Source organism: Aotus nancymaae, unplaced genomic scaffold, assembly GCF_030222135.1.
Source record: "Aotus nancymaae isolate 86718 unplaced genomic scaffold, 86718_ANA_hifiasm-v0.15.2.pri h1tg000072l, whole genome shotgun sequence".
NCBI lineage: Eukaryota > Metazoa > Chordata > Mammalia > Primates > Aotidae > Aotus > Aotus nancymaae.
In genome coordinates, this window is record NW_026988487.1 from 2,177,501 (window position 1) to 2,202,669 (window position 25,169).

The following is a 25,169-nucleotide window of genomic DNA, read 5'->3' on the forward strand; positions in this document are numbered from 1 at the left end:
TTCACAGGCATAATCCCACTACCGATCAGCATGGGAGTTTTGACCTGCTCCATTTTCAACCTGGGCTGGTTCACCCATCCTTAGGCAATCTGGTGGTCCCCTACTCCCAGGAGGTCACCATATTGATGCCAAACTTAGTGCGGACACCCGATCGGCATAGCTCACTACAGCCCAGAACTCCTGGGCTCAAGTGATCCTCCCACCTCAGCCTCCCAAGTAGCTGGAACTACAGACACGAGCCACTGAGCCCAGCCCATGCATTTTTCTTTTTTTAAAGGAGCAATGTAGATTTTGGCATCCTTTGTGAACTAAGTTGAATGCCCTCTCTCCAAATTTGCCTAATTTAACTATAAGAAAGCAATAATTCCATTTTCTCTCCCCTCAGGGACTGAACAAATGGAAATGACTCCCAGGCAGTACAACTGGTCACTATAGAGACTTCTACAAAAACTTCTGAATGATGTGAAACACGATGTCATGAATAAGGGTTGAGCCAACTAGCTCTGTGTTCCTACTGGGCTTTCCCTAATGTGGTTGGGAGTTATGCCCTAGACTATATATTGTCATAGTCACAGCTCCTCGCTTTGATTTCATCCTTGATAAAATGAAGATGAAACTTATACTACTCCAAGCCTTTTGCCACCTTAAGAATGAGATGTGACATTAACACTGACCCTAGAATAGAAATATAATAGGGAGATGGCAATAAAAGAGTTTTTCTGGCATATACCCTCCCTGCAGAATTTCTGTTGCTCCCCAGATAGTTCCAGTGAAGAACTGCAGTTTCATTTATTTTGTACTAGTCAGCTTTTAATTAAGCACATGAATGGAGAGGAGCAATGGTGCACATAATCCAAATCAGTGAATACCATTTTCTGGTGAATTACTCACCCCTCTGCCCCTGCTACCCCGGGGGTTACCATGATTATCAATAGCAGCAGGAGCCCTTCCACAGGGCTTGGTTAAAAAAAAAAAAAAACAGTTTAGGTGTTAATGACCCTTTTTGCTGGGTGTAAAACAAAGCATCTTTAACCACTGTTCATTATCCCCAGCTGCTCTTACCAAGGCTTTGAAGGGGGAAATTATGCTCCAGGAAGCCACTAGTAGTAAACAATAGTTCTTGTATAACCCACTGCCCACCCTGGCCTTCCTCCAGCCCCCTTGCACCCATACATTATAAAGCTGTAAAATACCTGCAAAAAATAAGAAGTTATGGGAGCGGATAGTATATATCTGAGTTGGATTTTTGAATCTTTGTAACTCATGGCAACAGGTTTTCCTTCCTGTTTCCTATTGGTCTAATATTAAAATGTTTTCGCATTACCTTAGCATGCTTACTGGATGGGCAGTAAAGGGAGAAAAAAGTCACCCTGGCACATGTGAGTGTGAAAGAAGCTAACTTAAAATCAAAAGGAGGACGGGCACAGTGGCTCATGCCTGTAATTCCACCATTTGGGAGGCTGAAGCGGGTGGATCACTAGGCCAGGAATTCAAGACCAGCCTGGCCAAGATGGTGAAAGCCCGTCTCTGCTAAAAATACAAAAAATGAGCCGGTGTGGTGATGGTCACCTGAATTCCCAGCTACTCAGAAGGCCGAGGTAGAGAATTGCTTGAACCCGGCATGGGGAGGTTGCAGTGAGCAGAGATTGTGGCACTGCACTCTAGCCTGGGCGACAGTGAGACTCCCTCTCAAAAAAAAAAAAAAAGAAAAGAAAAATCAAAAAAAGGAGAGTTGGCAAGATATTTGATAAACTTAGGCCCTTAACACCTACAGCATCAGCCCTTTTCCCTGGTCTTGCTGAAAATCCGGATGAAATGTGTCTGCCTTGATGTTCAAATATAATTCTCCTATGATACGGTTTTCTGTTGTGGCAGTGGCTTACACTGAGCTAAGCATACTCTAACCTAGTCTCCTAGCAACAAATGTGGATGAAATATGGATGCAGTCCATTACCGAGGAGAAAAGCAAAATGGACTCTACATAGAGACGAGACCCAAAGAGATACTCACCTGATTGCCCTGAGTTAACCAACAATAGGCCATAAGCTCAGAGCAGTTACACTGGCCTCAGTCCTCTCCTTAGTTGATCTCATACAAATATTAAAAAGTCTTTAGGGCTAGGGTTGGTGGCTCACATCTGTAATCCCATCACTTTGGGAGGCCAAAGTGGGCAGATCACCTCGGGTCAGGAGCTCAAGACCAGCCTGGCCAACATGGTGAAACCCTGTCTCTACTAAAAATACAAAAGTTAGCTGGGTATGGTAGGGCATGCCTGTAATCCCAGCTACTTGGGAGGCTGAGGTTGCAGTGAGCCAAATTGTGCCACTGCACTCCAGTCTGGGCAATAGAGTGAGACTCTGTCTCAAAAAAAAAAAAAGTCTTTAGGCCAGTGCAATGGCTCACACCTGTAATACTCCATGCTGATATTGTTTGAAGCCAGGAGCTGGAGACCAGCAGCCTGGTCAGCATAGCAAGACCTTATTTCTTAAAAAAAAAAAACAAGCTACTATCTGGAGATAGCATCAGATTAATAAATTTTAAAAAGCTAGGTATGGTGGCATGCCCCTGTAACCCCAGCTACAGGGGAGGCTGAGGCAAGAGGATCCCTTGAGCCCAGGAGGTTGAGGCTGCAGTGAGCCATGATTGCACCACTGAACTCCAGCTTGGGCCACAGAGTTGAGACCCTATCTACAAAAAAAAATTAATAAAATATCTTTACATTCTTATACTGCTTTATAGTTTAGAATGCATTTTATATATTCCCTGTGTACCTCTTATAATCATCTCCAAGACAAGGCAGCTGTTAACTCATTTTTATGGATGAATAAGTTGAAACATGCAGAAATAACTTGCTAAAAGTAGAAACAACCCAAATTTCTATCAGCTAATGAATGGATAAGTACAATATGGTATATCCATACAATGGAATATTATTCGTCAATAAATAAGTAGTAATATATGTTGTAACATGGATGAGCCTTGAAATCATGCCAAGTGAATAAAGCCAGTCACAAAAGACCACATTATTGTATGATTCCATGTATATGAAATGTCCAGAATAGGCAAATTTGTAGTAACAAAATAGATTGATTTCCTAGGGCTGGGGGTTGGAGGGAAATGGAGAGTGACTGATAATAGGTATGGAGTTTCTTTTGGGAGGATAAAGAAAATGTTCTAAACTTGAAATGGTTGCACAACCAAATACACTAAAAACCATTGAATTATGTACTTTCTTTTTTTTTTGGAGGCGAAATCTCACTGTCACCCAGGCTGGAGTGCTGTGGTGTGATCTGGGCTCACTGCAACCTCCACCTCCGGGGTTCAAGTGATCCTTCTGCCTCAGTCTCCCGAGTAGCTGGGATTACAGGCGTGTGCCACCACACGCAGCTAGTTTTTATATTTCTAGTAGAGACGGGGCTTCACCACATTGGCCAGGCTGATCTCGATCTCCTGACCTCAAGTGATCTGCCCTCCTTGGCCTCCCAAAGTGCTGCGATTACAGGTGACAGCCACCACACCTGGTCGAGTTACATACTTTAAATGGATGCATTTTATGCATTGTGAATTCAATCTCAAATTATCATTTGAGACATGAAGGATGTCTCAAATACAAACACAGAGCAAGTTAAACACTTGAACTTCGATAGATTATGCTTACCTCAGTACAACCACTGCCACAACTGTGCTACGTTCTCCCCCTGTCGTGGACTGGAGGCAGCAGCTTCAATGTGATAGAATTAAGATTAACAGGGTCAAGGGAATTAGTGATAGCCCACCATTTGGCCAACAGCATTAGTGGTCTCTGGTAATATCTATTCTGTGGAGATGGATGTACCCAATAAAGTTGGGGGACAGAGTCACTGGCCCACAAATCCCAGGTAATCACATTAAGAGATCCAGCCTGCTCTGCCTAATGTTATTACTTTCTCCCTGTGGAAAGGAGGAATATAACACTCCAGGCGACTACGTTCATTGTTTACTCAGTCAATCAACATTTATTGAGCACCCACAGTGTGCAGAGCTAGTATCAGATCAGGATTTAAAAAGTACAAGACAAGTTCTTCCCCTGAGGGATCTACAAGATGAATGGAGACTCTCTCTCTGCCCTCAGGGAGCTCTGAAACTGCTAGGGGAGAAAGTCTTGGGTTCCAGGGCTCTCCCCATCAGATGGGGAAAGGGGAAAACCACCCAGAAAAGCAATTTAAAGGTACTTCCAGCACCACCCTCTGACTAGCTGAGCTAACCAGCAACCCTAAAGACACTTACAAAGATAAGGGAAGTCATCCTGCAAATTAAGGACTTGGCGGCTGTGGGACCTCAGTGTTAATTAAAGGTGTTTTGAAAGCCCAAGTTAAGGATGTTGGAGAAGTGTGCTTTGGAAGAGGCAGAGGGCCAGAGATGGCAGACAGACATGGGGAATGTATTCTGAGTTTCTCTGCAAAGGCAGAAGGAGAGGCAGGCCCACAATGCAAAGGACTTTTAAGCAAAAAATACTAGAACATAAAAAGAAATCAGTTTCTATCCTGAAAGAGACCACAACCTAGTTGAGCCACATTAACAAGCTTATTTGCGCTAACAAGGGGTAGGGTAAGGCTGGGGAGGGATTGTGTTAGAAGGATATAGGAGTAGCTCGGAATCCCAGGATGCAAGGCTCCCAGCACTGCACTTGGCCATATGTCTTAAACCACATGTGAATCTATAATTATCTCAAAAGCTTAATTTTGTTTTTTAAAGGAACATCTTCTTGGGAGGCAGAGGCAGACAGATCACAAGGTCAGGAGATTGAGATCATCCTGGCTAACACAGTGAAACCCCATCTCTACTAAAAATACAAAAAATTAGCCGGGTTGTGGTGGTGCACACCTGCGAGGTGGAGGCAGGAGAATTGCTGGAACCTGGGAGGCAGAAGTTGCAGTGAGCCGAGATCATGCCATTGCACTCCAGCCTGGGCGACAGAGCAAGACTCCATCTAAAAAAAAAAAAAAAAAGGAACAGCTTCAAAGAGCATGTTGAGATGAGGGAATTGCAACCATGTGTGAGATGAGGGTATAGTGTTCTAGTGGGGCAGAGTGGGAGACAAGGCTCTATCCCGAGGCTGTAGGGGACAGTCCATCCTTTCAGTGGCTGTTGGTGTTCCTTGACTTGTGGCATCACTCCAAAACCTGCTTCCATGGCCACAGTGCCTCCTCCCTGTGTGTGCCCTCTTAATAAGGACATATGTCATTGGATTTAGGGCCCAGCTGGCTAATCCAGGATAAGTCTTTCCTTCAAGATCCTTAACTTAATCACATTTTGTCATATAAGGCAATACTGGTTCGCTATATTAAGGGTATGATAAGTCTGTGCAACGCGGCAAGACCCCTATCTACAAAAAATAAAAAGCCAGCCTTGGTGGCATGTGTGGACATCTCTTTTTGGGTGGGAGGGCACCATTCAGAAAAGTAGGAGCAGACCACTACAAGCCACTACAACCCAATACAGAAAGATAGGGGAAGACAGATCATTACCAGGATTCTGACCCAGGCAACCAAGACAGAACACACAGAAGAAACAGCAGGCTCCGGAGAGGGAAGATCAAGTTTTAACTGAATTTGAGGGTCTGGTGGGGATACTCAGTAGGCAATGGGATAAATGCTTCAGCAAAGAGCTGGGTTGGAGCTGCAGGTTATTCCTGACATGAATGGCAAAGCTGAAGCCAAGGGAGTGGGCAAGCTAACCTGGAGAGAAAAGATAGGGCAGGCTGAGGACAGACCTGAATAACAGTAACTTCAGGACTCAGGCAGGGGCCCGGAAGCCATCCATGAAGGGAAGAAAAACCAGGAGAAAATTGGCAGCCTGAAAGCCAAGAAAGAAAATTGTTTCAGAAAATGAGTTCAACAGTGTCAAATACTAGTAGCGTAGGACTGGGAAGAAACGTTTGATTTTAGGAACTTGATGTTGACAGGCAGATAAGCTTTTTTCTCTCTTTAAAAAATTTATTCTCTTTTTTTTATATATAAGGACGAGGTTTCACCATGTTGGGCAGGCTGGTCTTGAACTCCCAACCTCAGGTGATCTGCCCGCCTTGGCCTCCAAAGTGCTTGGATTACAGGTGTGAGCCACCACGCCCAGCCAAAAATTTATTCTCATTAAAGAACATTTGAAAAGCATAAAATACAAATTTTAAGTATACTTAGACCAACCAAACACAATTATTAGCATTTCCATCCACTTTTAAAAGCATTGTTTTGAGTCAGAGTCTTACTCTGTCACCCAGGCTAGAGTGCAGTGACGCAATATTTCACTGCAACCTTCGCTTCCTGGGCTCAAGCAGTCCTCCCACCTCAGCCTCCAAGTAGCTGGGACTGCAGGCATATACCACCACGCCCCACTATGTCCATTTGTTTCTATGTATAGATAAGCTTGTGAGTCTTGGTTTGTTTGTTTTCTTTTTCAGACAATGTCTCACTCTGTCTCACCCAGTCAGGAGTGGTGTGATCATAGCTCACTGCAGCCTCAACCTCCTGGGTTCAAGGAGTCCTCCTGCCTCAGCCTCCTGAGTAGCTGGGACTACAGGCACACACCACCACACCTGGCTAAGTTTTTTAAACAATTTTTTTTGTAGAGACAGGGTCTCAATATGTGGCCCAATCTGGGCTTGAACTGGCCTCAAGTCATCCTCCTGCCTCAGCTTTTTTGTAGTGCTGGAATTGCAGGTATAAGCCATCATGCCTGGCCTAGGTGAACTTTCTTTTTCTCTGTTTTTTTTTTTTTTTTTTTTTTTTTAAACACAAACAGAACTAGGTGAGCCTTCAAGTAAATTAAAAAGACTATGTGTGCATGTGTGCAGGCATGCCCATGAATGCCTGCCTTGATTTCCAACACAGGCATCCTCGTTTATATCCTCCCTGAGCCGGAGACTGACTTGTGGCCCCTGGGAGAATATGTGGGAGTGTGGAGAGTGACCTCCAGACCTGGGCACTTTCCGGCCCCTCCTCCCATGGAAGCTGGAGCACCAGTTTGGCCTGTGCAAACACCAGGCACTTTTTGCTGGCTGGGTCAATATTTCACATCCGTTGTCAGGGTCTAATCCATCTTCAACATCTGTTCCCCGGGATGTTGTTCTCTGCCCTGCCACCTATGACCCCTCATGGTCTTTGTCCCCAGAAGTGGATCTCTACAAGCTCCCCAGGGCTTTCTCCAGCTTGAGGCTGCACAGTGCTTCTCTTTTTCTCCTCTTTAAACCCTCTCATCTTTGCCTGAGCCAATAATCTCCCTCAAATTACAGGGAGAAGCCCCCTCTGTCTGGAAGCCTTCCCTGGCTCCACAACACAAAGGGACCCGGTAGCTGCTGTTGTATAGAATTCAGCAAATCTTGCCTCCCAGTGGGCCCAGAACACGTTCTGACCCAGTGTCCTGCTTGCCACCTCGTGTTTCCTGATTGCTACTTCCTGCTGTCAGCCTGCTGAAGCCCTGGAGACACACATTTATTTGAATAACATCTCAAAATAGACTGGGAAGACAAAATGAGCGCTGTGGCTCACGCCTGTAATCCAGCACTTTGGGAGGCTGAAGCAGGCGGATTGCCTGAGCTCAGGAGTTCAAGACCAGCCTGGGCAACACAGTGAAACCCCGACTCTACTAAAATACAAAAAATTAGCCAGGCGTAGTGACGTGCACCTGTAGTCTCAGCTACTCAGGAGGCTGAGGCAGGAGAATTGCTTGAACCAGAAGGCGGAGGTTGCAGTGAGCCAAGATCATGCCACTGCACTCCAGCCTAGGCGACAGAGCAAGACTCCATCTCCAAAAAAAGAGAGAGAGAAAAAAAAAAAAAAAGAAACAAAAACAAAAAAAACCCAAAAAGTACTAAAAGTGGTAACTAGAAATTGTTTTCAAGATTGGTGCTTTTGCACCATTGGCTAGATGAGGCAACCAAGTGCATTTCTTTTGATGCATGCCCATCTTGATCCTCTGATCAGCTCCCAAGAACAGGGACAGGCCCGGCACAGTGGCTCACGCCTGTAATCCCAGCACTTTGGGAGGCAGAAGCAAGCAGATCACCTGACGTCAGGGGTTCAAGACCAGCCTGGCCAACATGGTGAAATCTTGTCTCCACTAAAAATACAAAAATTAGCCAGGCATGGTGGCGGGCACCTGTAATCCCAGCTGCTTGGGAAGCAGAGGCACAAGAATCACTTGAACCCGTGAAGTGGAGGTTGCAGTGAACTGAGATTACACCACTGCATTCCAGCCTGGGTGACAGAGCAAGACTCGTCTCAAAAAAAAAAAAACAAAAAAACACAGGGACAGATTCTGTTCTCTATTCATCCCCTCAGTGCAAATCTCTGGCCCTAGGTTCCTCATCATCATTCAAACCCAACATATGTTCAGCATTAACTATAAGCAAGTGCTGTTATTAAACTCATTATAAATGAGGGCGCCAAGGCTTATCAAGGATAAAGACTTGAAGGCCACACAGCTGCAGGAGGCCAGGCTGGACCAGGGTTTATGTTGTTAACACTAAATTGTTTGGAGAAACAGCAAACCCAGCTGTGGAGGAATGGGAGGGGTGGGTGTGGAGCCTGAGGCTAACTTCCTCCCACCCAGCCATTCTGTCCTTTCTGCAATAAAGTTTATAGTCCAGGAAATTCCTTGCAAGTGACAATGACTCTTAAACTTTCCTGAAGATAAGAATTACTGGGCCAGAGCCTCCGTCACTGCTTGCCATCCCTTCAGCTGATGCTCAGTAACTCTTTCTTTGCCAGTAGGCTGCCTGCCCTTCCAGTTTACTGGAGAGGCCCTAGTGACAACCAGGCCCACCTCCCATCACCCAGAACCCATCCCTGCCGCCTCACCCAACCCCACCCCTCCCTTTCCTCTTTCACTCTGGGAGTTTTTTGTAGTTCATCTGCTCAGCCAAAGAGAAGCAACTGCTAATGTTAAGCTGAGATTTGGGTCGCGCCAGGGGACACCTTTAAAATAAAAATTTACTCAGGTCCAGGAAACAGCTACAGATGATCTTGGAAATGCAGGCACTCCATCTCCTGGTTACATACCCCAGGCAATGCCCAGCGCAGCATCTGAAGGGACCTTGTTTATCAACTGTTGATTCAGGAACCAAACAGACCTGCCTGCTACCAGGGTGTCTCCTGCAGCCCCTGCCTCCAGAAATGACCACCCCTGAGACGAAAGCTTCTCTTGGGAAGAAACTGAGGAGGAGATTTTACAATTTGCTCAGGGCTTCCTACTCTTTGTTGCTGGGAAATTCTTCCTGTAGCCAGCTTCAGACCCTGTCAACACATACTGAACAACAGGATTATTTTTGTTGTGTTTGCATCTGCCGTATGTAATCTCCTTTTATTTTTTTCTGAGTTAACTTTGTTTTCTTTTTTTTCTTTGTTCTGCTGACTACCTACTCATCTGTTATAACTTTTTTATTGTGTAAGAACACAACATGAGATCTACCTTCTTAACAAAATTTTAAGTGTAACATTTCCTTTTAATTTGGATAAAATAGTAGGCATTGGGCTGGGCGCAGTGGCTCATGCCTGTAATCCCAGCACTTTGGGAGGCCAAGACCCGAGGCTCACCTGAGGTCAAGAGTTCGAGACCAGCCTGGCCAACCTGGTGAAACCTCATCTCTACTAAAAATACAAAATTAACTGGGCATGGTGGTGCTTGCTATTCAGGAGGCTGAGGCAGGAGAACTGCCTGAACCCAGGAGGCCGAGGTTACAGTGAGCCGAGATCGCCATTGCACTCCAGCCTGGGTGACAAGAGCAAAACTCCATCTCAAAAAAAAAAAAAAAAAAAAAGTGGGCATTGAGTGCTTATATATTAAGCACTTTGTATTTGATCATTTTAACCCCCACAACAAAACATTAATCGTTAATATATGATAAATAACAATGAAAGGTATTAATAAACCCATTTCACAGATAGGACATGGAGAGAGGATGAGTGAATCATGCATGGTCATACAGTTACAGAGTTGGAATTTTTTTTTTTTTTCCGAGACAGGGTCCTGCTTTGTCTCCCAAGCTGGAGTGTAGTGGCATGATCACAGCTCACTGCAGCTTCTTTTCTGGGCTAAAGCCATCTTCTCACCTCAGCCTCCTGAGTAGCTGGGACTACAAGTGTGCACCACCATGGCCAGAGAATTTTTGTGGGGGTGTTTGTTTGTCTGTTTGTTTTGAGTTGGGGTTTCACGTGTTGGCCAGGCTGGTCTCAAACTCCTAACCTCAGGTGATCCACCCATCTCAACCTCCTAAAGTGCTGGGATTACAGGCATGAGCCATCATGCACCACCAGAATTTTTGTATTTTTTGTAAAGACAGGGTTTCACCATGTTGCCCAGGCTGTTCTCAAACTCCTGGGCTCGAGCAATCTACTGGCCTCAGCTTCCCAAAGTGCTGGGAATACAGGCGTGAACTACCGTGCCCTGCCTACAGAGTTGGCATTTAAATTCAGGCAGTCCAACTTCAGAGCTCTTGCACTTCATTAGAGACACTCTGTGTCTTGTTCCAGTTCTCCTTTCTCTAAATGGGATTATTCTATCTCCGTAAACCTGTCCTTATTTCCCTTTGAGTCAGGAAACCTAGGACTGATGCCAAAGACCCTGAATAGATTTACAGTAGGGACCGGAGCAATGGAGCATTCCCTTTCCATCACTTAATTCAATCTCTAATGAAGTGTATACCAGTCATTCCCCTGGACAGACATCTTGCTCATATCATTCTCAACAGTGGCTTCTAACCCTATCTGGAGGACTGGATAGCCATTCTGGCAGACCAGTGGCCCTAGTCACAAAGGAAAAACAAATTGCTGTTTGCAAGCAGCTGTATTTGCTAAGTAAGACACATTGACAGGCTGAGTGCAGCCTGTAATCCCAGCACTTTGGGAGGCCAAGGTGGGCAGATCACTTAAGGTCAGGAGTTCAAGGCCAGCCTGGCCAACATGGTGAAACCCCAGCTCTACTAAAAATTCAAAAATTAGCTGGGAGTGGTGGCAGGTGCTTGTAATCCCAGCTACTCAGGAAGCTGAGGCAGAAGAATTGCTTGAACCTGGGAGGATGAGGTTGCAGTGAGCCAAGATCATGACACTGCACTCCAGCCTGGGCAATAGAGTGAGACCTCATTTCTTAAAAAAAGAAAAAATAGACATTGACAAAATGCCTTTTAAGGAAATGACATTTGGGGAGATATGCTGTCAGTAGTTTTGATAGGAACTCAGCATTGAGTTCCTAGTGAGGAAAGAGCAGAGAACATCTGTGGACATCTGTGGTCGGGTTCTCCTCCACGTTCCACCTCTTTCATATACCTCACATGCCCCTGCATCCCTCCTGCCCATCCTCTATTCCACTTGTCCTGTAATTTTTAACCTGAGGTTTTTTGTTTTTTGGGGGGTTTTTTTTGAGATAGAGATTCACTCTTGTTGCCCAGGCTGGAGTGCAATGGCACAATCTCGGTTCACTGCAACCTCCACCTCCTGGGTTCAAGCGGTTCTCCTGCCTCAGCCTCCTGAGCAGCTGGGATTAGAGGCATGCACCACCATGCCTGGCTAATTTTGTATTTTTAGTTGAGATAAGGTTTCTCCATGTTGGTCAGGTTGGTCTCAAACACCTAACCTCAGGTGATCCGCCCACCTCAGCCTCCCAAAGTGTTGGGATTACAGGTGTGAGCCACTGCACCCGGCCGACCCTGAGTTTTGACAGCCCCAAACCTTGTCCCTTCATAGAGTAGACAGGCAGGTAGGTCATTGCGGTAAAGAGCCCAGACTCTGGAACCAGACTGTCTGGTGGCAACTTTAGACAAGTCACTCAACTGCTCTTGGTCTTGATTTCCCCATTTGTAAAATGGCATTGACAATTATAGGCCCTGCTTTAGCTAGATGAGTTAAAATGGGTAGAGCATTTAGAACAGCACCTGACACACACTGATTGTAAGCACTCAATAAGTGTTCTGCCCTGCCACTTGATTAATGGCTTTGTGAAATTGGGCAGGTCACTCTGAAAGAGGGCATGATTATGATGTAGAGATTAAGCGCACTAGGTTTGATGTCAGATGCCCTTGAATCTTGACTTTTTTGTTTCTTTTCTGGAGACAGGGTCTCATTCTGTCATCCAGGCTGGAGTACAGTATTGCAATCTCAGCTCACTGCAGCCTCAATCTCCCAGGCTCAAATGATCCTCCCATGTCAGCCTTCTGAGCAGCCAGGACTACAGGCATTCGTGCACGACACTTGATTCTGTTCTCGTCTCCTGTCCCTTCCACCCCCAAGCCGGCAGTCCCAGGAGACAGAGCCTCTTTCTATTCAATATCTCCCCCATGTAGGAATGTAAGTAAACAAAATACCACCCCTCTCCACCACCCCTCTCCACCACCCCTCTCCACCACCCCTCTCCACCACCCCTCTCCACCACCCCTCTCCACCACCCCTCTCCACCACCCCTCTCCCATCTTACCTTGAGATTAGGAAAGACTGTGGTTGAGGGCAGCCTGTGTTTCTGAATGTTGTCTCTGTGGGCTTGGCTCCAGAGCCCTCAGCAGGAAGAGGGAGTGGACCTGCAGCCTGAGACTCAGAGCCTGGGCTTATAATGAGCAGCGTCCTGAGCCCTCTACTGGGGAGTCTTGGGCTCCATTCTGCTTGCTCCTTGCAGGGCCTTTTCAGGAAGTCAAGGGGCCCTTGACAGTTTAAGGAGTGCCCACATCATGTCAAAAATATTAAAATGCACTCACATCCCACATGAAACGTAGGCTTTTTTTGGTTGTTGTTGTTTTTGTTTGTTTCAGAGACATAGTTTCACTCTTGTCGCCCACGCTGGAGTGCAATGGCACAATCTTGGCTCACTGCAACCTCTGCCTCCCTCCCAGGTTCAAGTGATTCTCCTGCCTCAGCCTTCCAAGTAGCTGGGATTACAGGCATGTGCCACTACGCCTGGCTGATTTTTGTACTTTTAGTAGAGACAGGGTTTCACCATATCGGTCAGGCTGGTCTCAAACTCCCAACCTCAGGTGATCCGACCACCTCAGCCTCCCAAAGTGCTAGGATTACAGGCATGAGCCACCACGCCCAGCCTGAAATGTAGTTTATACATAAACTATATATACAAACTGAGTTGAGTTGCAATTGATTGGTTGAGATTTTGTTTTGTAGTCATTTATTTCAATATTTATCCAATGCCATTTTGCAACTATCATATTTATTTTGGAAACAACAACCTTTTTTTAAGTTTCAATCGTAGGCCCTAGCCCCTAAGCCATTGTGTCTAAGGGATGGGCCAGCAGTGCCTCCAGTGCCTAGGTTGACTTAGTTAGATTCCCTGGTCCCAGAGCTTGTCAACTCCAGAGCCCATGTGGACCAGGCTCACCCTATCCATTCATCCACCATCCATCCATTTGTTCGTTCATTCGTTCATCTGTCCACCCATCCATCCATCCACTCACTCACCCATATCTATCTGAGCTGCCTATGGTAGGAAAAAAGCAACTTGAGCAGAGGCTAGGTAAGACAAGCATGGTGTGAGACTGCCCTCTAGAGATTGCTCCAGGAAAGTGCAGGTGGGGAGCTCCCTCTTTCAGGCTAAGATCCGCCCCACCACTCGCTCATTCACTCATATTTATTGAGCGAGTACCTACCAGTACCCGGCATCACATACTTTTGTGCTCTGATAACAAAGGGCAAATACAAAGAGGAACAGAGCATGTCTCTGTTCTCCAGGAGGTCACCATGTTGTAGCAGCGACTGCAAACACACAAATAAATGATTACTGTTCTGTGCACTGACTACTGGAGTGGATGTGCACCAAGTTCTATGGGAGCACTGAGGACAAGGAAATAAGTCTGGGGCAATAGGGGAAGTCATCATAGGGAAGGTGACATTCAAGATGGGCCTTGAAGGATGTGTAGGAGTTTGCCATGCAGTGCTGGGGAGGAAAGGCATCCAGAACAGAAGAAATTGCAGTGTAAAAATGCAGGCTTGTTGGGGGCCACTGAGAGGTATGGCAAAGCTGGAGCATGCATAGGACTGAACAGTCAAGACCCAGCTGGAGAGGCAGGTGGGGCCAGATAGTGAGGAAACTCCCACTCAAAAAACAGGAGGTGAGTCAGGTGTGGTGCTCACCTATAGTCCCAACTACTCAGGAGGCTGAGACAGAAGGATTGCTTGAGCCCAGAAGTTGGAGGCTGCAGTGAGCTATGATCACACCTGTGAATAGCCATTGAACTCCAACCTGAGCAACATAGTGAGACGCTGTCTCTTAAAAAAACAGAAAACAGGCCATGCACAGTGACTCATGCCTGTAATCCCAGCACTTTGGGAGGCCAAGACAGGAGGATCACTTGAGCTCAGGAGTTTGAGGCTGCAGTAAACTCTGATTGTGCCATTACACTCCAGCCTGGGCAACAGAGAGAGACCCTGTCTTTAAAAAAGTAAATAAAAGTAATGGAAGGCTCATCCTTAAGCTTTAGTAGGATACATGGTGGCCCAGCCAGAGACTGGATTTAACAGCCCTCCTTGCAGCTAGATGTGGCCCTGGGACTAAGTTCGGGCCAATGGGAGGCAAGCAGTAGGGACATGTGCAACTTCTAGACCCCATGCTTAGAGGAAGAAAGTTGCTTGCTCTTCACTTTTCTCCTTCTTGCTGATTGAGAAATGGTAACACCTGGAGTAGCTACCTTAGCCACAGAGATGGAAGCCACATGTTGAGGATGGCAGTCACTCTGAAAGCCCCGGGCTGCTCACCTCTTACTGTTACAGGAAAAACAAATGATCTTTCAGATCTATCTTACCTAAGCCACTGGATTCTGGCGCCTCTTTGTTATAGCAGATTACCACGTACCTTTAATTAATGCAGAATGTTTTTCTAAAATAATCCTTCCCTGTTAGAAAAGTGGGCAAAAGGCATGAGGTGATGGTTTACTCACACACAAAAAAGGCTACAAATGGCCTTTACATATGTGAAAATATGCTCAACTTCACTTAGAAGAGAATTGCAAATTGGTCAGGGGCAGTGGCTCACGTCTATAATCCCAGCACTTTGGAGGCTGAGGTGGGCGGATCACCTGAGGTCGGGGGTTCGAGACCAGCCTGACCAACATGGAGAATCCCCGTCTCTACTAAAAATACAAAAAAATTAGCCGGGCATGGTGGTGCGTGCCTGTAATCCCAGCTACTCAGGTGGCTGAGGCAGAAGAATCGCTTGACCCCGAGATGGAGGTTGCAGTGAGCCAAGGTCACGCCATTGCACTCCAGCCTGGGCAATAAGAGTGAAACTCCGTCTCAAAAAAAGAAAAAAGAAATGCAAATTAAAACCACAGTATGAGACTACTTCTCATTAATCAGATTGGGAGAAATTCAAAGGCTCGAACACACAGGCCGGGCAAGGCTGTGTGGGAAATAGGTATTCTCGTAGTTGGCTAGTGGGAGTGCAAAATGGACCAGGTGCAGTGGATCATGCCTGTAGTCCCAACACTTTGGGAGGCCAAAGTGGGAGGATCTCTTGAGGCCAGGAGTTCCAGGCTGCAGTGAGCTATGAATGCACCACTGCACTCTAGCCTGGGCAATAAAGCAAGACCCCAATTCTAAAAAAATTTTAAAAAAAAACACAGAAGAAAAGAAACGTATCAAAATTGGCACTATCTTCCCCCAAGAGGACAAAAGCTTGTCCCCTTGCTCCATGAGGGGAGCAATTCATGTTCTGGAGCTCCCGATGGGCTCAGGCTGCATGTGATCACCAAATGAGATCAGATCCTTGCATCCCCTTTCCCTGCTTCCCTTATGTCCTGCTCCAGAGAACAGTCTGTCCATCAGTCACTTGCACAAGCATCCCTGACTCAGGCTGTGCTCTAGAGAACCCAACCTGAGACACATGACCCTTACTAAACCAGTCAATGGCAAGGAAATGGAATGGCCAGCACTCACTCAGGCTCTGTCCCTGTGTGAGTAGCCAGCACACAGACTATCGCAGAGGAGGAACACCAGGCCCAAACTGGTGAATGATTAAGAAGTAAGAAGAGGCTGGGTGTGGTGGCTCACACCTGTAATCCCAGCACTTTGGGAGAAGAAGGCAGGTGAATCATGAGGTCAGGAGTTCAAGACCAGCCTAGCCAATATGGTGAAACCCCGTCTCTACTAAAAATACAAAAAATAGCCGGGTGTGGTGGTGTGTGCCTGTAATTCCAGCTATTCAGGAGGCTGAGGCAGAAGAATTGCTTGAATCCAGGAGGCAAAGGTTGCAGTGAGCCGAGAGTGCATCACTCCAGCTTGGGCAACAAAGCAAGACTCCATCTCAAAAAAAAAAAAGAAAAGAAAAAAGAAGAATTAAGAAGAAAAGATGGTTCTTGGTAAGGCAATCAAACTAACAGAGGTTCTCTAGCAAGTCACACTGTTGGGGAAAAAGCAGAAGTAACCCTTGACCAGGCACAGTGGCTCATGCCTGTAATCCCAGCACTTTGGGAGGCTGAGGTGGGTGGATTACCTGAGGTCAGGAGTTCAAGACCAGCCTGGCCAACGTGGGGAAACCCGGTCTGTACTAAAAATACAAAAATTAGCTGGGTGTGGTGGTGGGCACCTGTAATCTCAGCTACTTGGGAGACTGAGGCAGAAGAATCGCTTGAACCCAGGAGGTGGAGGTTACAGTGAGCTGAGATCGTGCCATTGCACTGCAGCCTGCGCAACAAGAGCGAGACTTTGTCTCAAAAAAAAAAAAGAAAAAAAGAAAAGAAATCTGCAAGATCTTTTCTTTGTTTTTGTTTTCAGACAGGATCTCATTCAGACAGGGTCTCACTCAGTTGCCCAGGCTGGAGTGCAGTGGCACAATAAGAGCTCACTGCAGCCTTGATCTCCTGGGCTCAAGCAATCCTCCCACCTCAGCCTCCTGAGGCCCAGCTATTTTTTTTTATTTAAGTAGCGATGAGGTCTTGCTGTGTTTCCCAGACTGATCTCAAAATCCTGAGCTCAAGTGATCCTCCAGCTTTGACCTCCCAAAGTGATGGAATTACAGGCATGAACTACTGCATCTGGCCAGATTTCAGCTGTTAGAATAAGGGTATTGATTCATTAATTTAATAATTTACTAAGCAAGCACCAGGTACTATCCTAAGCACAGTGAACAAAACAGGCAAAGATCCCTGCCCTCAAGGAGCTTAAATTATAGAAAGAATTAAGATGAAAAATATAATAGTAAACATAACAAATAATGATATTTGTTGGTTACCATTACAATAGAATGGTACGTTAGGAGGTGCTAAGTACTCTGGAGGAAATAACAGAGCAGGGTAAGAAGTTCAGGGAGACTTGGAAAGGGGCGATTGCAATCTTAAATAGGGAGGTCAGGCAGGTCTCACCGAAAAGGCAAGATTTGAGCAAGACATGAAAGAAACCAGGTAGTGAGCGCGTGAAAAACACGGGCAGAGCAAGAACCTGCCTGGCGTTCAAGTCACAGCCAAAAGGCGAGGGGGGCTGCAGCAGAGGACCCTGGGGGAGAATTGAAGGAGAGGAGGTCAGGGAGGTCATGGGGCACTGAGGGCTGTCAGGTTTAAGAACTTTGACTTGACTCAGAGAAATATGAGAAGACTGCAGGATTTTGAGCAGAGTGACACAGTGTGCTTATATCTTAAAAGGATCTCTCTAGCTGCTGGGTTGAGGGGAGATGAAAGCAGGGCAGGTGTGAAGAGGTCTCTGCAGTAATCCCAATGAGAAAATGAAGGGGGCCCAGGCTAGAGCAGTAGCCCTGGAGGTGTAGAGAGGCGGTCAGATGGCAGATGTAGCCTGAAGGCCGAACCAGCATGGTTTCCTGAGATTGAATGTTGGGTGTAAGAGAAGCGACCTGTTATAAAAGAAAAACCCAGCTAGGCGTGGTGGCTCACGCCTGTAATCCCAGCATTTTGGGAGGCCGAAGCGGGCGGATTACCTGAGGTCAGGATTTTGAGACCAGCCCGAAGAAACCCTGTCTCTACTAAAAATACAAAATTAGCTGGGCGTGGTAGTACGTGCCTGTAATCCCAGCTACTCAGGAGGCTGAGGCAGGAGAATTGCCTGCACCCAGGAGGCAGAGGTTGCGGTCAGCCGAGACAGTGCCATTGCGCTCCAGCCTGGGCAACAAGAGCAAAACTCCGTCTCGAAAAAAAGAAAAAAGAAAAACCCAAACCTCAGGTCTCTCCAAAGTATCTCCCATTGAGCTCCCTCTGCTGGATAAATGTGAAATTTGCTTCCCCTTTTAAAAATCATCTACCGACAGTTACGGAATGCAAGAAGTATACAAGGCTGACCTTCCAAAATGCATTAGAGGCCGGGTGCGGTACTTTGGGAAGCTGAGGCGGGCAAATCACTTGAGGTTGGGAGTTCGAAACCAGTCTGATCAACATGGTGAAGCCCCTTCTCTACTAAAAATATAAAAATAAGCCAGGTGTGGTGGTGCATACCTGTAATCCCAGCTACTCGGGAGGCTGAGGCCAGAGAATCGCTTGAACCCAGGAGACGCAGGTTGCAGTGAGCTGAGGGTGAGACACTCCTATCTCAAAACAAACAAACAAACAAAAATGGATTAGAGGAGAAAGGCTCCCATGAGACACCTCCATCCCCATTATTCACCATCCATACTCTGAGGCTAAGGGCCTTAACTAGGGAGGAATTGGGATGGATGAAAGGACCCCCTGGGCTGGCCTCCGCCCTCCTGCCTGTAATCCCAGCACTTTGGGAGGCCAAGGGGCTGGTGGATCGCTAGAGGCCAGGAGTTTGAGACCAACATGGCAAACCACCCCCATACCAAAGAAGAAAGAACCCCCCTAAGGAAGTCTTGCTCTGAATCCTTACCAGGCCTGGAAATTCTCAAAGAAGACAAACTTCCTGGTTTGAGATTTCTAGCAGTGACTCTCTCCCAAATGAAATACTCAAGCCACCAGATTTTTTAGGAATTGTGGGACCAGGAAAAAACAATATATAGTGCAGGACAACCGAGGCATGATAGTTTTTTTTTTAAGATAGAGTTTCACTCTTATTGACTAGGCTGGAGTGCAATGTCGCGATCTGACTCCATTTCAAAACAAAAGACTGTACTACTTAACTTTTTGTTTTGTTTTTGAGACAGAGTCTAGCACTGTCACCAGGGCTGGAGTGCAGTGGCACAATCTCAGCTTGCTGCAACCTCCGCCTTCCAGGTTCAAGTGATTCTCCTGCCTCAGCCTCCCAAGTAGCTAGGATTACAGGCACCAGCCACCATGCCCGGATAATTTTTTTTAATTTTTAGTAGAGATGGGGTTTCACTATGTTGGCCAGGCTGGGCTCAAACTCCTGACCTCGTGATCTGCCTGCCTTGGCCTCCCAAAGTGCTGAGATTACAGGTGTGAGCCACTGTGCCCAGCTACATTGCTGTAATCCAGCACTTTGGGAGGTCAAGGCGGGTGGATCACAAGGTCAGGAGTTCGAGACTGACCTCAGGTGATCTGCCTGCCTCGGCCTCCCAAAGTGTGGGGATTACAGGCCTGAGCCACCGCGCCTGGCCCATTTGATGTTTTTTTTTGTTTTGTTTGTTTCTTTGAGATGGAGTCTTTCTCTGTCGCCCAGGCTGGAGTGCAGTGGCGCAGTCTTGGCTCACTGCAACCTCTGCATCCTGGGTTCCAGTGATTCTCCTGCCTCAGCCTCCTGGTAGCTGAGACTACAGGAACGTGCCACCATGCCCAGATAATTTTTTGTGTGTTTTGTTTTGTTTTTGAGACAGAGTCTTGCTTCTGTCATCCAGCCTGGAGTGCAATGGCACAATCTCGGCTCACTGCAACATCTGCCTCCCGGGTTCAAGCAATTCTCCTGCCTCAGACTCCCAAGTACTGGGATTACAAGCACCTGCCACCATGCCTGGCTAATTTTTTGTATTTTTGGTAGAGACGGGGTTTCACCACATTGGCCAGGTTGGTCTCAAACTCCTGACCTTGTGATCCAAGGGGATTACACGAGTGAGCCACCATGCTGGGCCTAATTTTGTATTTGTAGTAGAGATGAGATTTCACCATGTTGGCCAGGCTGGTCTCAAACTCCTGACCTCAGGTGATCCGCCCACCTTGGCCTTCCAAAGTTCTGGGAACTACAGGTATGAGCCACTGTGCCTGGCCCCATTTGACTTTTTTTTTGAAGACAGGGTCTCACTCTGTTATCCAGGCTTCAGTGCAATGGCAAGATCATAGTTCACTGCACCCTTAAACTCTTGGGCTCAAGCAATCCTCCCACCTCAGCCTACCAAGTAGCTGGAACTGCAAGCATGTACCACCACGCCCAACTAATTCTTTATTTTTTTTGTAGAGATGGGGTCTCACTATGTTACCCAGGCTGGTCTCAAACTCCTAGCCTCAAGCGATCCTCCCACCTAGCCCTCCCAAAATGCTGGGACTACAGGTGTGAGCCATTGTGCTGGCCTGACATGTTTGTTTGTTTGTTTGTTTTATAGAGATGGGCCATACTGGCCAAGCTGGTCTCGAACTCCTGACCTCGTGATCCTTCTGACTTGGCCTCCCAAAGTGCTGGGATTGCAGGCGTGATTCACCCTGCCCAGCCATAAATACATGGTTTTTAATGTTTTGATTGCCTATATAATTATGTTGTGGTCAGAGAATGTGGTCTGTGTGATATTGATTATTTGGTATTTATTGAAGCTTGTTTTGTGGCTAAGTGGTCAATTTTGATAAGTGTCCCGTGTGTGCTTGAAAAGAATACGTACTTTCTAATTGCTGGGTGCATGGTTCTACGTAAGTTCAATAGATATAGGTAGTTAATTATATTGTTCAAATCTTCTATGTCTGGCCAGGTGCAGTGTCCACACCTATAATCCCAGTGCCTCAGGATACTGAGGCAGGAGGATTGCTCAAGGCCAAGCAAGACCAGTCTGGGCAACATAGGGAGAGCCTGTCTCTACAAAAAAATTAAAAATTAGGGTTAATCATGTTGATTCATGCCTGTAACCCCTGCACTTTGGGAAGCCAAGGTGGGTGGATCTCCTGAGGTCAGGCGTTGGAGACCCAGCCTGGCAAACATGGTGAAACCCTGTCTCTACTGAAAAAAAAAATACAAAAATTAGCCAGTCATGGTGGTACTCACCTGTAGTCCCAGCTACTCAGGAGGCTGAGGCAGGAGGATTGAGGCAGAGGTTAGAGTGAGCTGAGATCATGCCACTGCACTCTAGTCTGGGTAATAGAGTAAGACTCCATCTCAAAAAAAAAAAAAAAGTTGGGGCCAGGTAAGGCGGCCCACGCCCATAATCCCAGAACTTTGAGAGGCTGAGGCAGGCAGATCACTTGAGTTCAAGAGTTTGAGAGCAGCCTAGCCAACATGGTGAAACCCCATCTCTATTAAAAATAGGATAATTAGTTGAGCGTCCTGTTGCATGCCCGTAGACCCACCTACTCAGGAGGCTGAGGCATGAGAATCACTTGAACCCAGGAGGCAGAGGTTGCAGTGAGCTGAGATCATGCCACTGCACTCCAGCCTGGGTGACCAAGCAAGACTCTGTCTCTAAATTAATTAATTAATTAAAAAATTAGTCTGGCAGGCCAGGCACAGTGGCTCACGCTTGTAATCCGAGGCCAAGGTGGGAGGATCATCTGAGGTCAGGAGTTCAATAGCAGCCTGGCCAACATAGTGAAACCTCATTGTGAGGTTTGTTCTTGGGTTCTTGCTGAGTTTAAAAGGAAGAAACTGAGGCCAACACAAGAAGATCCAATATGAACGGTTTATTCAGGCTCCCGGGCGAGGTTCTGCAGTCCGACAGGAGGGGCCAGAGAAGTCGCACAGACTCCTCTCAGACGTGGGGTTTTATAGGGAGTGGAAGAGCTCGATTGGTTGTAGGAGAGCAGGACTACTATTGGGTAAGGTTACAAGCCTTTGTTTGCATACAGGACTTGGCTGCTATTGGTTAGAATTACTCGGCTGCTATTGGCTAGAAAGACTCGGCTGCTATTGGCTAGAATCACAAGACCACGCTTGCATACTGGGTTCTTTAAGGGAAAGCCAGGCTGTGCGAGAAGGGGAAAAGGGAACATGCCCGAGCATGTACGAGCTTTCGGACAAAGGGTGGTGGGTGTGCGTCTGATCTCCTGGTGAGGCAATTGGCCTTACACTCATCTCTACTAAAAATACAAAAATTAGCCGGATGTGGTGGGATGTGCCTATAATCCCAGCTACTCTGGAGGCTGAAGCAGGAGAATTGCTTGAACCTGGGAGGCCTCAGGTTGCAGTGAGCAGAGGTCATGCCATTGCACTCCAGCTGGGCAACAAGAGCTAAACTCCATCTCAAAAAGAAAAAAAATTAGTCTGGCATGGTGGGATATGCCTGTAGTCCCAGCTACTTGGGAGGCAGAGGTGGGAGGATTACTTGAGCCCTGGGAGATTGAGGCTATAGTGAGCTATGATGGCAACGCTGCACCACTGCACTCCAGCCTGGGAGTGAGACTGAGACCCTGTCTCAAAAAAAAAGGCCAGGCACGGTGGCTCACACCTGTAATCCCAGCACTTTGGGAGGCCAAGGCAGGCAGATCACGAGATCAGAAGTTCGAGACCAGCCTGACCAACATGGTGAAACCCTGTCTCTATTAAAAATACAAAAATTAGCCAGGTGTGGTGGCACACGCCTGTAATCCCAGCTACTCGGGAGGCTGAGACAGGAGAATCGCTTGAACTGGGAGACTGAGGCTGCAGTGAGCTGAGATCGCGCCACTGCACTCCAGCCTGGGCAACAGAGCAAAACTCCATCTCAAAAAAATTAAAAAAAGAGGCTGGGCACAGTGGCTCATGCCTGTTATCCCAGCACTTTGGGAGGCCAAGATGGGCGGATCAACTGAGGTCAGGAGTTCAAGATCAGCCTGACCAACATGGAGAAACCCCGTCTCCCAGGATGGTGGTGCATGCCTGTAATCCCAGCTACTCTGGAGGCTGAGGAAGGAGAATCACTTGAACCCAGGAGGCGGAGGCTGCAGCAAGCCGAGATTGTGCCATTGCACTCCAGCTGGGCAACAAAAGCTAAACTCTGTCTCAAAAAGAAAAAAGATTAGTCTGGCATGGTGGCACATGCCTGTGGTCCCAGCTACTTGGGAGGCTGAGGTGGGAGGATTACTTGAGCCCCGGGAGGTTGAGGCTATAGTGAGCTATGATGGCACCACTGCACTCCAGCCTGGGAGTGAGATTGAGACCATGTCTCAAAAAAAAAAAAAAAAAAAAAAAAGACCAGTGGTCTGTAATCCAGCACTTTGGGAGGTCGAGGCAGGCAGACCACGAGGTCAGAAGTTCGAGACCAGCCTGGCCAAGATGGTGAAACCCCATCTCTACTAAAAATACAAAAAATTACCTGGGTGTGGTGTTGGGCGCCTGCAATCCCAGCTACTCAGGAGGCTGAGGCAGAGAACTGATTGAACCCACGAGTCAGAGGTTGCAGTGAACTGAGATCACGCCACTGCACTCCAGCCTGGTGACAGATCAAGACTCAATCTCAGAACAAAAAAAAAAAAAAAAAGAAGGAAAGAAAGAAAATATAACTTGTTCTAGAGTAATAACAGAAAGGGAATATTCACCAGACACCAGCCTGTATGTGGCATTTATTTTATTTCATGTTTCTGCAAGGTAGGTAGTATTAATCCTATTTCATAGGTTCCTCAGTTTTACAGAATCATTAAGAGCTTATGCTTTGGCCAGGCTTGGTAACTCACACCTGTAATCCCAGCACTTTAGGAGGCTGAGGCAGGTGGATCACTTGAGCCCAAGAGTCAGAGATCAACCTTGGCAACATGGCGAAACCTTGTCTCTTCAAAAAATACAAAACTTAAGCGAGCTTGATAGCACATACCTGTGGTCCCAGCTACTAAGGAGACTGAGGCAGATTGCTTGTGCCCAGAAGATGGAGGTTGCAATGAGCCTCTGCACTCTCCAGCCTGGGCCACAATGGGAGATCCTGTCTCAAAAAGGGAAAAAAAAAAAAAAAAAAGGCTAGGCATGGTGGCTCACTCTTATAATCCCAGCACTTTGGGAGGCCTAGGCAGGTGGATCCCCTGAAGTCAGGAGTTTGAGACCAGCCTGGCCAACATGGTGAAATCCCATCTCTACTAAAAATACAAAAAATTAGCCAGGCATGGTGGCAGGCACCTGAAATCCCAGCTACTTGGGAGGCTGAAACAGGAGAATCGCTTGAACCCGGGAGGCAGAGGTTGCAGTGAGCTGAGATTGTGCCATTGCACTCCAGCCTAGCAACAAAAGGGAAACTTTGCCTCAAAAAAAAAAAAAGAGCTGACCAGGCATGGTGGCTCATGTCTGTTATCTCAGCACTTTTTCAGGCCAAGGCAGGTAGATCACGAGATCAGGAGTTCAAGACCAGCCTGGCCAAGATGGTGAAACCCTGTCTGTACTAAAAATACAAAAAAATTAGCTGGGCATGGTGGTGGATGCCTGTAGTCCCAGCTACTCAGGAGGCTGAGGCAGAGAACTGCTTCATCTCTTGAGGCAGAGGTTGCAGTGAGCCAACATTGCACCACTGCACTCCAGCCTGGGAGACAGAGCAAGACTCTGTCTCAAAAAAAAAAAAAAAAAGCTTGTGCTTTGGACCCAGATATACCTGGGTTCAAATACTAACTACCTCTTGCCAAATATCCCAATCTGAGAAAGATATTCCATAAAATGGACTAATTTGTAAAATGGGAACAATAATGCCTACCTCAAAAGGTTGTTGTAAGAGTTAAATCAGATAATAGGTGAAAGCACCTAGCACAGTATTTGCCATATAATGAGGTATCAATAAATGATAGCTTATGACACCAAAGCAAAGAAAGACTCGATAATCTGCTCAGAGGATACCAGTTATGTATTGCAGCCATGATGATGAGTTCAAAACTCCACTCTCCTTTTTGTTGTTGTCATTATTACTTTTGGGATAGGGTCTCGCTCTGTCACCCAGGCCAAGTGCAGTGCTGCAATCACAGCTCACTGCAGCCTTGACCTCTGGGGCTCAAGTAATCCTCCCACCTCAGCCCCTTGAGTCGCTGGGACTACAGGTACCTGTCACCAAACCTGGCTAATTTTTGGGGTTTTTTTGTAGAGATGAGGTTTTTGCCATGTTGCCCAGGCTGATCTCCAACTCCTGGGCTCAAATGATCTGCCCACCTTGGCCTCTCACACACTCTTTAAATTGTACCATGCTAGCAGGATATTTTAAATCTCCATATA

The 25,169-nt window shown here is 46.8% G+C and overlaps 2 long non-coding RNA genes across 2 annotated transcripts in view; both read right to left on the bottom strand.

Annotated features, from left to right (window-relative positions):
- Nucleotides 1-3,862: 3,862 nt before the first annotated feature.
- Nucleotides 3,863-12,501, bottom strand: LOC135270960 (uncharacterized). The gene is made up of 3 exons (XR_010339115.1): nt 12,442-12,501; nt 5,753-5,835; nt 3,863-4,969 (listed from the first exon to the last, which is right to left on the bottom strand). It is a non-coding gene; the product is annotated as an uncharacterized LOC135270960 (long non-coding RNA).
- Nucleotides 12,502-13,643: 1,142 nt separating this feature from the next.
- The window catches only part of LOC110568221 (uncharacterized), a 29,801-nt gene continuing 18,275 nt past the window's right edge, over nt 13,644-25,169 (bottom strand). Inside the window, exon 3 of the long non-coding RNA XR_002478520.2 lies at nt 13,644-13,721. This is a non-coding gene — a long non-coding RNA (uncharacterized LOC110568221). The remainder of the gene's footprint in view (nt 13,722-25,169) is intronic.